Source organism: Schistocerca serialis, chromosome 2 (genome assembly GCF_023864345.2).
Source record: "Schistocerca serialis cubense isolate TAMUIC-IGC-003099 chromosome 2, iqSchSeri2.2, whole genome shotgun sequence".
In the NCBI taxonomy this organism is placed as follows: Eukaryota; Metazoa; Arthropoda; class Insecta; order Orthoptera; family Acrididae; genus Schistocerca; species Schistocerca serialis.
The window spans coordinates 396,022,295-396,035,200 of record NC_064639.1 but is presented as its reverse complement, the minus strand read 5'-3'; positions in this window follow the sequence as shown (position 1 = coordinate 396,035,200).

The following is a 12,906-nucleotide window of genomic DNA, read 5'->3' as shown; positions in this document are numbered from 1 at the left end:
TAACAGGGAAAGGGGCTGCGGCGGAGTGGGATCAAATGGTTCAAATGGCTCTGAGCACTATGGGACTTAACATCTATGGTCATCAGTCCCCTAGAACTTAGAACTACTTAAACCTAACTAACCTAAGGACATCACACAACACCCAGTCATCACGAGGCAGAGAAAATCCCTGACCCCGCCGGGAATCGAACCCGGGAACCCGGGCGCGGGAAGCGAGAACGCTACCGCACGACCACGAGCTGCGGACTGGAGCGGGATCGTTCTGTCGTTTGTGACGATACGTCACGTAAATATTGACATTTTTATCGGTTGTAAACCGTACTTTACGTATTTTATGAATGTACCGGGTGATCAAAAAGTCATTATAAATTTTAAAACTTAATAAACCACGGAATAATGTAGACAGAGAGGTAAAAATTGACACACATGCTTGGAATGACATGAGGTCTTATTAGAACAAAACAAAAAAAAAAAAACACCACCCCCATATTGCTAGACGCGCGAAAGATCTCTTGCGCGCGTCGTTTGATGATGATCGTGTGCTCAGCCGCCACTTTCGTCATGCTTGGCCTTCCAGGTCCCCAGACCTCAGCCCGTGCGATTATTGGCTTTGGGGTTACCTGAAGTCGCAAGTGTATCGTGATCGTCCGGCATCTCTAGGGATGCTGAAAGACAATATCCGACGCCAATGCCTCACCATAACTATGGACATGTTTTACAGTGCTGTTCACAACATTATTCCTCGACTACAGCTATTGTTGAGGATTGATGGTGGACATATTGAGCATTTCCTGTAAAGGACATCATCTTTGCTTTGTCTTACTTTGTTATGCTTATTATTGCTATTCTCATCAGATGAAGCGCCATTTGTCGGACATTTTTTGAACGTTTGAATTTTTTTGGTTCTAATAAAACCTCATGTCATTCCAAGCATGTGTGTCAATTTATACCTCTCTATCTACATTATTCCTTGATTTATTCAGTTTTCAAATTTATGCTGACTTTTTGATCACCCGTTACATAACGTAACAAATGGCACCGGCGTAACACGTTCTTTCGTCTCCTTACTCTCTGTCAGTCACTTTCATCGAACAGTTCATCTACCTCTATATTTCTTCCGACGTCCCTTCACTCTGCAGCAGTAGATACACGCTAGGCAGTGTAAATCAGCGTTGATGAAACCACCACCTAATACCTACCACACCGAGGCCTCGTAACTCAAGTTGCAAATCAGTTCCTGTAAGTTCATTTTCACAAATTTCAGGCGGTAGGAGAATGCAGTTTAACTGCAGTAAGCATTTTAAAATTCTAGTAACGTCATTTTATTCGTAAGGAAGCACATGAAATGGCTATCAAGTCCGTATTTAATAATGCAAATGCTTTATGATTCCAAGTTCACTGTCTATCCAACATATTTCAGACGTAAAAGCAGCCAGAATTTCTGAAAGTCCGACCCCATTAAATTTTCGTTCTAGCAGTCACTGACCCACCACTATTAGCGAGTTGAACATTCGGTAATTTCAGTGGTCTTTTATGTTAGAAGCGCTTGCCAAAGTATTCCACCAAGAACGCGGAATGTGCCACGCGGAATTGTCATTATGACCGAAAATTTCACACACTTATAAAACTTCAACTAATTAATTCCAAAACATCACACATTCCTCAAAATGTTCATAATTTAAACCGCTTTACTCACGACACGTTCTATAAGAAATGGTCTCACTAACTGTTCATTTCACATACTATTCTCGCGGAGACATCTAGCACTCGGAAGCAGGCTAGCGAGCTACTCTCTCGATCCTCCTCTCCTCTCTGCCTATCTAATTATCTGCACACGGGAACCGCTTAATTCTGATTGGCTGTTGATCTGAATGACCAATCAGAATGATCCTTCCAGATCATTCTCGCGGTCATTATAGTTCTTTAAATTAACATAGAAACTTATTCCGCTTCAGACTTTTATTGTGGCTGCTTTCTTACAAAAGCAAGCACACATCAACATACGTCATCAGCATCGTGGTTGCAACACAATTTTCCCACGGTTCAGTTTTATAATATTTTACATAAAATGACATTAAATTTTAACGTATGTCCCGCATACACTCTCTCATTCATTTCCATGTATTCACACAAAAGTAATAAGCAAATAATAATTTTGAATGATTTTTTATACTACATAACGTAGAGTAATTAAAGTTTTGAAAAGAAAATTTCTGTTAAGTGATTTTATATACTGTGAGCTTTGCTATGACTACAGATGATAACAAAAGACATTTTGTTATTGTTACTAACTGAGTTTTGAAACGTAAGTGTCGGTTTTAGGACATTTCAGTAATTTTCTCAATCTCCGTAACTGTAATAGGTAAAAATCTGAAATTTTGACAGATCCCTTCCTTAATAACAAAAGATTGCGTACCAGGTTTGAACATAATGTGGTGATAATTATCATACATTCGTAGCGGGTATGAATTTGCGTACCGACTGAATGTTATTTGAGATCGCTCTCACGGCTGGTAACAGTCAGCTGCGCTTTGAGTAAGAGCAAAGAAAAAACATAGCCATCCTGAAGCCACCGTGCTACTCGTACTCGGCTGCCTTACTGCATTGAATGTTATTTCGTAATAACTTGCTACGTTACAGGGCTTCAAGTCGCTAAATGAAACCTACAAGGTATTGTCTATCATTATCTTCAGGAAATTACCATCATACATAGCGAACAAGCAAACAAATAGATAACAGGTCACATTTTCACCCTAAGACAATTATTTGAGAAACACTGGAAATATGAAAAAGATAACTGTAGTGTATTAGGCGATTTTCAACGTGCATTCTGTCAAGAAAAGCAAGCCCACAACTATTGTAACTGGTCCCTGAGAACTTGAATATTAGCTCTGGAATGAAGTTGACATTAGAGGTGGTCCTTCGTATGTTCTATCGGAGACATATCTGGGGATCTTGTTGGTAGCGGGATTATTTTAACAGTTTAACGTCTGTTCAAATACACGCATACCACGTACCTTTTGTTTCCAAGCTGAATCTAACTCCATAGTGAAGCACCAAAATGGCGACTATGCAGAACTCTCGTTACAAGAAAATTGAATTCCAGCTTATGGATAGAGAAACCGCCGTGAATGCTAATAAACGTGGGTCTTCGGTGTATTGTAATGAAGCAGATTGTAACACTGCTAGGTGATGAATAATTAGAGATAAAGCGTCAGAAGAGGCAGAAACTGAGCTCCGTGTGGACCACCTTGGGAAGTCGTGTGACAGCCACTGGTGAATGACGTGATGCATTATTCGTGCTAACGGGTTCTCGTCAGTTGGCTGGTGAGCACTGGAAAAGCGTGCGCATAGGCAGACTCTTGAATATGTGAAGCCGTGTTTTTGTTGTTTCTTCTTTTCTTTAAAAAAAAAAAATCCTCTGGATTGTGAAGCAGTGAGACGTCGATGGAAAGACCTTCTGTCACGGATCATTACGGGTGACGAAACCTGCGTACATCACATTGACACAGAAGCAGAAGAGGCGGTCACTGGCATGCCGCCACCAATAACCAAAAAATAAGATTATCAACACAGCTCCCGTTGCTGGGTCACGATGACAGTCTTTTGCGACAACAGTGGTGTTTTTCTCGTGAATGTGTTGTCAAAACGGTCAACCATTAATTCAGAGACATGTGAGAAGACGTGCTCGGTTTGGAAAAGAGTCCAACAGTAATATTACTCCAACACGACAATACACTTCCACGCGCAGGAACCTGAAACACATCACGAAAATGCGTTAGACATCATTTCTTCATTCACTCTAAAGCCCAAGAGCCCCTCTCGGACTTCCATCCGGTTGGGCCACTTAAAAATTCCCTACGTGAGATGCACTTTGAAGATGATGAGTGAGTAATATGTTCAATGAAAACATGGCTGCGAGCAGAGGACAAGAGCTTCTAGCAACAGGGAATTCATGCTCTCGTACAACGCTTGCATATGGCTATAAAACGTGATGGAGACCATGCAGAAAATAACAGAGGTAAAAGAAATATAGATTGATTTTTTTGAGTCATCGATCTTCTGACTGGTTTGATGAGGCGCCCTACGAATTCCTCTCCTGTGCCAACCTCTTCACCTCAGAGTAGCGCTTGCAACGTACATCTGCAGTTTTTTGCCGGATGTATCCCAACCTCTGTCTTCCTCTGTAATTTTTACCCTCTACAGGTCCCTCTAGTACCATGGAAGTTATTCCGTGATGTTTCCATATATTCCTTTCCTCGCCTATTCTCTAAAGAACCTCCTCATTCCTTATCAGTCCACCACGTTCTAAGCGTTCTTCTGTACTATCACATATCAAACAATTCCAGTCCCTTCTTTTCCGGTTTTCTCACCGTCAATATTTCGCTACCGTACAATGTGCTGTGCTTTAAACACAAATTCTCAGAAATTTATTCCATAAATCAACGCCTATGTTTGATACAAGTAGACTTCTCTTTGTCAGAAATGCCCTTTTTGCCAATGTTACTCTGCTTTTTATGTCTTCCTTGCCCCGTTCGGCATAGCTTACTTTTCTTCCTTGGTTTCAGAATTCCTTCATCTACTCCATGATCAACAACTATGATATTAAGTTTCACGCTATTCTCATTACTGCTACTTCTCGTTACTTTTGTCTTTCTATGATTCTCAGTCTATATTCTGTATTCATTAGACTGTTCATTTCATTCAGCAGATCTTGTAATCCTTCATAGCTGTCACTGACGATAGCAGAGTCATCAGCGGATCTTAAAACTGATATAATTTCACTGTGAACCTTTCTTTTACATACGTTATTGCTGTTCGATGAACAGATTTAACATTAGGGGCGAAAGACTTCATCCTTCTCGTATACCCTTTTTATTCCGTGTACTTTGTCCTTGGTCTTCCACTCTTTTTGTTCCCTCTTGGCTCTTATACATGTGGAAGTAGGCTGTTTAGGTTTTTATGTTGGAAACGCCACGTAGCGCTCTATATGAAAATCACAGACTGTGCTGTGTGAAGTCTGTGGCTGGTTGGCATTGTTAGAATAGTCGCTATTGTAGTGTTGGGCATTGGATGTGAACAGCGCGCAACGTTGCGCAGTTGGAGGTGAGCCGCCAGCAGTGGTGGATGTGGGGAGCGAGAAGGCGGAGTTTTGAGAGCGGATGATCTGGGCGTGTGTCCATCAGAGAGAGTAAATTTGTAATACTGGATATCATGAACTGATATATATATATAATGACTTTTGAACACTATTAAGGTAAATACATTGTTTGTTCTCTACCAAAATCTTTCATTTGCTAACTATGTCCATCAGTAGTTAGTACCTTCAGTAGCTAGAATCTTTTATTCAGCTGGCAGTATTGGCGCACGCTGTATTGCAGTAGTTTGAGTAACGAAGTTTTTTGTGAGGTAAGTGATTCATGAAAGGTATAGGTTTTTGTTAGTCAGGGCCATTCTTTTGTAGGGATTATTGAAACTCAGATTGCGTTGCGCTAAAAATATTGTGTGTCAGTTTAGTGTTGATCAGAATAGGTAATGAGCGAAATGTTTGAGTACGTTCAGTTCTGCTCAGCTGTTTGAAAATCAAATAATGTAAGAGGTTTATCAGCACAGTAATTTATTAATTTTTCTAAGGGGACGTTTCATACATGTTTTAGATCACTCGCATTTCCATGTAGCTTACCCATATTTTTCTCAGAATATTGAACATCTTGCACCATAATACACTGTCGAACGCTTTTTCCAGATCGACAAATTCTGTGAACGTGACTCGCTTTTTCTTTAGTCCTGCTCGCATTATCAATCGCAGCGTCATAACTGCCTCTGAGGTGACATTGCTTTTCCTAAAACCAAACTGATCTTCATCTAATACGTCCTCGACTTTCTTTTCCATTCTTCTGTACGTCATTCTGGTCAGCAAGTTGGATGCATGAGCTGTAAAACTGATTGTGCGATAATTCTGGCACTTGTCGCCTCTTACAATCACCTGAACTATGAATATTTTTCCGAAAGTCTGATGGTATATCGTCAGAGTCAATACATTCTACACACCAAAGTGAACAGTCGTTTTGTTACCACTCCCCCAGTGGCTTGAGAAATTTTGCCTTATTTGATCTTAATTCTTACAAAGCTAATTTAAAATCGATTCTAATACTGGATTCACTACTTCTTCTACATTGATTCCTGGTTCTTCGTCTATCACGTTATCAGGTAAGTCTTCTCTTTCATAGCGGTCGTCGGCGTACTCTTTCCACCTATCAGCTCTCTCCTCTGCATTTAAAAGTGGAACTCCCATCGCACTCTTAATGTTACCACATTAGCATTCTGTGTCAATGGCGGTTGTTTCGGCTTTTCTATATGCTGAGACCGATATTGTCACCAAGGTTTGTCAATCCTAGAGCGGGCGCGCAGTTGTAAAGAGTACAACTGCAGCAGTTTTTATGCCTAATCAATGCCTTAACCTTGAGCTATTGCTCCACCGCTTCCATGTATTCCACTGCTGCTGTTTTCCCGATAATGTCAAAGCGTCTTCAGTTCCTTTTCGATGTTTTTCATTTTGTATACATGCACATTAAACGTTGATTTGTTTATACTGACGTCTGCATTTATTTATTGATTTCATTTCTTCTGATGTTTTATTTCAGTTCAAAGGATATAGTAGACGAGAAAATTCGCAATCTACTTGAAGAATGTGTTGAAGTCTATCCAGCCTTTTAACACCTGGAGGGAATGCAAGTGAATATGAATGATGAAAACACTGAATACGAGATCTAAGGCTATGACTCTGAACTTCAATATGAGGGTTGTAATGATCCTGAAGAGATAGCAGATGTGCGCGTGTTCTTTATTGGAAAAGACAAAGCTAGGCTTTGCTGTTAAAGCGAGTGTGCTAAACGTCAAAAACCAGGAGAAAAACATCGTGCAAATTCTACCAGATCCAAAGCGAAATGTGATGGATATAACTCATGAAGTTAGTACGCACTTTTCTGAAAATAACTGACCATGCCATTATTGATGAAATCGTAAACTACACAAACTCGTTTGTAAATAGACAGCGAGAAACATCAATTCTCGCGCAACAGAGGTGATAAACTGATATCGAGACGCGAAATAATGTCTATATTTTCACAAATATTGTTTTCCTTCACAATTCAAGAAATAACTTCGCGAAGTCATATTTATCTCGAAAAGTGTTATGAAAGAACAACTCGTATTTAGAGCTGAACTCAAATCATTGCCAGCCGATCTCACTGTATTTCTTATGCAATATCGCGATGAAGCATCGACAACCGAAGATCAGCACCCTGAATCCCCAGCGAAACAAAGGGGGACGTGTATCTTTTGTGGACGACATAACAGTTCAAATGGTTCAAATGGCTCTGAGCACTATGGGACTTAACATTTGTGGTCATCAGTCCCCTAGAACTTAGAACTACTTAAACCTAACCAACCTAAGGACATCACACACATCCATGCCCGGGGCAGGATTCGAACCTGCGACCGTAGCGGTCACGCGGTTCCAGACTGAAGCGCCTAGAACCGCACGGCCACATCGGCCGGCCGACAAAACAGTTGATTCACGTCAGTTAAATACTATAGATTAATAGCATTGGTTGTAAACAGCACACTAGGAAAAAAGTTGTCTGTGAGTGGTGTTATCAAAGCGAACACAAGTGAGAATAACTGGCGGAATTGTTATTAAAAGAACTAAAAGAGCAAAGGCTTGTGTTATAAATGTTGAAGATAGTGAACGTGCACTGCTTTCTTCAACAAATATTATAGTTTGTTAAGCACATGGTTGTTCTTATTGACAAATGTCGATGTAAATTTTACAACGCGCGCCTGCTCGTGTGACAAGAATAGGCGCGCCTACAGGAAGGTTAAGAATAAATGTGTTCTGGGAAACCAAATTGTAGGACATTATTTATTGAACTACTCTCGTATATATTGGGGATTAATTCGACGGTAACACGACTAAAGGAGAACATAAGGATGCTTATTGGCAATTGCTTTCCAAACCAGCACGATAGACCAGTAGCTCTCTTACTGGGATTTCCGCACAGGTCGAAAACACCTCTGAAAGCAGGAGTAAATAAACAACACGGAAAGTTCATCGCGAGAGAGAGAGAGAGAGAGAGAGAGAGAGAGAGAGAGAGAGAGAGATTATACCTGTGGGGCTCGACTTGAACGCGTGCAATGGCGCCGAGCTCCGGGTCACCGGTTCCCCAGAGGCGACGCATCGCTCTTCATTTGTCGGTGGCCTCTTGTAAACACACAGCGCCGCGCCGCGGCGAGCAATTGAAACCGTGTATTTGCGCAGCGCGGACGGCAATATCCACGCTCCCCCATCAACAAATCATCTAATTGGCCATCAGCGGCTGGGCCGGATAGGTTATCCGGCGGACGCTGTTATACGACCAATTCGCCCCATAATTGGCTACCCTCTTTGCAGAAGCTGCCGTGTTTTGCACGTGGCGCGTCGTGTATCACGCCGCAGCTGGTTGTTATCGGAACGGTTTCTGCCTCTCCGCGGTCGACACGCCTCTCAGGAAATGTGTGGCCACCCTATTGTGGACGGTAGTTGGAAACCAGCAATAGTCTCTCAGTGAGATATTGTTTCCCTGCGTAATTCCCGCTCACAAACGCGGAATCACTGTCGTATTGCTCTGGTGTCACCGCTCATTCATTTTACGAGCAGCATCATGCCTCGCACGCTTGACAGATCTGTATGAAGTAAATGCTCTTATTGTACCGTGACTGGAGCCCTCATATAACCTACACCAAATGAATTTAGGTTGTCCGATTTGGTAACTCTCATTGTTTCCGCTATTTATGAATCTCTAAAGCTCCCAGACTTATATCATGTCCTGCCCGATTATGTTGTTGCTGTAACTAGAAAGAGCCAACTATTATCACATTGATACTAATTTTCTTAAATTACGTCCCACTTCAAATCGATGCGTCATTTATTTATTTACAAGTATTTCATTTTTCTGTGATTGTGAATGTAATTCTTTGTATATTTAATACACTCCTGGAAATGGAAAAAAGAACACATTGACACCGGTGTGTCAGACCCACCATACTTGCTCCGGACACTGCGAGAGGGCTGTACAAGCAATGATCACACGCACGGCACAGCGGACACACCAGGAACTGCGGTGTTGGCCGTCGAATGGCGCTAGCTGCGCAGCATTTGTGCACCGCCGCCGTCAGTGTCAGCCAGTTTGCCGGGGCATACGGAGCTCCATCGCAGTCTTTAACACTGGTAGCATGCCGCGACAGCGTGGACGTGAACCGTATGTGCAGTTGACGGACTTTGAGCGAGGGCGTATAGTGGGCATGCGGGAGGGCGGGTGGACGTACCGCCGAATTGCTCAACACGTGGGGCGTGAGGTCTCCACAGTACATCGATGTTGTCGCCAGTGCTCGGCGGAAGGTGCACGTGCCCGTCGACCTGGGACCGGACCGCAGCGACGCACAGATGCACGCCAAGACCGTAGGATCCTACGCAGTGCCGTAGGGGACCGCACCGCCACTTCCCAGCAAATTAGGGACACTGTTGCTCCTGGGGTATCGGCGAGGACCATTCGCAACCGTCTCCATGAAGCTGGGCTACGGTCCCGCACACCGTTAGGCCGTCTTCCGCGCACGCCCCAACATCGTGCAGCCCGCCTCCAGTGGTGTCGCGACAGGCGTGAATGGAGGGACGAATGGAGACGTGTCGTCTTCAGCGATGAGAGTCGCTTCTGCCTTGGTGCCAATGATGGTCGTATGCGTGTTTGGCGCCGTGCAGGTGAGCGCCACACTCAGGACTGCATACGACCGAGGCACACAGGGCCAACACCCGGCATCATGGTGTGGGGAGCGATCTCCTACACTGGCCGTACACCACTGGTGATCGTCGAGGGGACACTGAATAGTGCACGGTACATCCAAACCGTCATCGAACCCATCGTTCTACCATTCCTAGACCGGCAAGGGAACTTGCTGTTCCAACAGGACAATGCCCGTCCGCATGTATCCTGTGCCACCCAACGTGCTCTAGAAGGTGTAAGTCAACTACCCTGGCCAGCAAGATCTCCGGATCTGTCCCTCATTGAGCATGTTTGGGACTGGATGAAGCGTCGTCTCACGCGGTCTGCACGTCCAGCACGAACGCTGGTCCAACTGAGGCGCCAGGTAGAAATGGCATGGCAAGCCGTTCCACAGGACTACATCCAGCATCTCTACGATCGTCTCCATGGGAGAATAGCAGCCTACATTGCTGCGAAAGGTGGATATACAATGTACTAGTGCCGACATTGTGCATGCTCTGTTGCCTGTGTCTATGTGCCTGTGGTTCTGTCAGTGTGATCATGTGATGTATCTGACCCCAGGAATGTGTCAATAAAGTTTCCCCTTCCTGGGACAATGAATTCACGGTGTTCTTATTTCAATTTCCAGGAGTGTATTAGCAATTAATTACACTGATAATCGTAAATAACTGTTAATATTTATAGGGAACAGTGTTATAAGTGGGAACATTTTTCGAACTTTCGCTTCTAGCCAGCTCTGTAATAGAAGCTTAATATATTCTCTTAATCCATTTTTAAATGATAACTTTCCATTTTTCTGAACTTACAAAAATCACGCCGAAAAAGAAAGTTTTCTGCAAAAGTGAGAAAATGTTATAAGGTATAACATGATCATGTCCCAGGAAAGATGTTGCAATACTGAAAATCTTATCAATGGCGCAAGTTAGTAGTCTGTTAAATTACTACTTCATTGTATACTAATAGCGCTCAGGTCATTTGAAAATACCACATGGTCCATGACTGAAGACATTCTTCCGTTTCAAGATACAAGATGGTGAGCGAGCGACCAAGTATGTCCTAACTGTCTAGATGTTTTATAACTAGTTGTACTCACCATAAAATTCTGTAACTGAAGAACAACGATAAATTCCAAAACGAATTAATAAACTACACAGCACTTAAACGTGTAGAACTACAAATATTTACAAATGCTACAGAAAAGGCATACTCATGTCTCACAACAAAAACCGTAGGAAATGCCGTAAACTACGCACATTCCAGCATGGGATTCTAAAATCGATAAATGGCTTCAAACACTGGCCGAGAAACATCATATCTTCCTAGGTACAATATCCTCAGCCACTATGCACAATATCTTTATCAGTTGTGCTAGACAATGAGCTAATTTCCCAAAACCTGTGACTCTTAAAATTTAATACGTATGTATATACACTGAAGAGAGGAAGAAACTGGAACTTCTGCCTAATATCGTGTAGGGCTCCCGCGAGCACGCAGAAGTGCCGTAACACAATGTGGCATTGACTCGACTATGTGTGAAATAGTGCTGGAGGGAATTGACACCATGAATTCTGTGAGGCTGTCCATAAATCCGTAAGAGTACGAGCGGGTGGAGATCTCTTCTGAACCGCACGTTGCAAGGCATCCCAGATATGCTCAATAATTTTCATGTCTGGGGAGTCTGGTGGCCAGCAGAAGTGTCAAATGTCGGTGTTGAGCCTAGCTGAGGCGTCAGGCTTTGTGTCGTGCAGTCGTCAAGGATGTACGAGTGGGCCTTCGTCTCCGAAAGCTCTTATTGATGATGTTTCATTGACTGATTCGCTCGCTGACGCTTATTGATGGCCCAGAACTGGAATCTGCAACAGTCTGCGGAAGGGTTGCACTTCTGTCACGTTAAACGATTCTCTTCAGTCGTCGTTGGTGCCGTTCTTGCAGGATTTTTTTCCGGCCGTAGCGGTGTCAGAGATTTGATGTTTTACAGGATTCCTGATATTCAAGGAACCCTCTTGAAATGGTCGTACGGGAAAATCGCCACTTCATCGCTGCCTTGGAGATGCTGTGTCCTATCGGTCTTGCGCCGACTGTAGCAGCAGTAGCAGATCCAACAACTGCGCCAGACACTTGTCTCATACAGGCTTTGCTGACCGCAGTGCCGTGGTCTTCCTGTTCACATATCTCTGGGCAGCATGTGTTATTAATTGTGCAATAGATTTTTAATTTAAACTGTAATTTAATGCTTTCAGGACAGGGTGATTACTCACTCTGTATCAAATAACCAAGTATTTACAGCAATTGTGTAATACTGGCCAGTCGAGAGCACAAGATAGCTGCCATTACACGGCAAATTTGAATTTTAATGCTTTAAAGAAAAGTCGCGCAGGTAGTATAACATTTCTGTCTCACAGGAGCTTGAGGACCTGAAGGAGTTTATTTGCTTCGAAAAAAGTAGATGTACAATAAATGATTGATTTTTCAGCTGACCTGGCTACTAACCAAAAAATACGTAATTTTAAGTTATGTTATAAAGGAAAGCTGTGGAACTATGCACTATTAATCCATTATAGTGAGTAATATTTACAATTATAATCATTCACACTGGCACAGTTGATTTTGTGTTGCAAAAATAGGTACTTTACGTAGGCATAGTTACGGACTCTTACCGTCAAGAGACTTTTTTATCCTTGGTCATTGCTTATAACAGTATTTACGCCACGCACTCACAATAATTAGATGCAAGGCTCAATTCATGATTATTAAAGCAGATGTGGCTAAGAACTGTACGGTAATTTACGTCGCTAACGGAAGTGATTGGTTGAGAACCCATGCAATATTTTACGTGCTAATTTGTAAACATTACTTTTATTTATTTAAATAAAAACATAAAATTATTTAATTACAAAACCAAAAATAATTTTCAAACATAAGATACCACCAAATTTGCGTTCTACACTTTTGGGGCCAGAATTAGATATATGTCTACATAATATAAAATATTACTACTGTATTATTGTTGTATTACTGTATTGTTGGTTCATGTGACTCTAAGTACTATGGGACTTAACATCTGAGGTCATCAGTCCCCTACTACTTA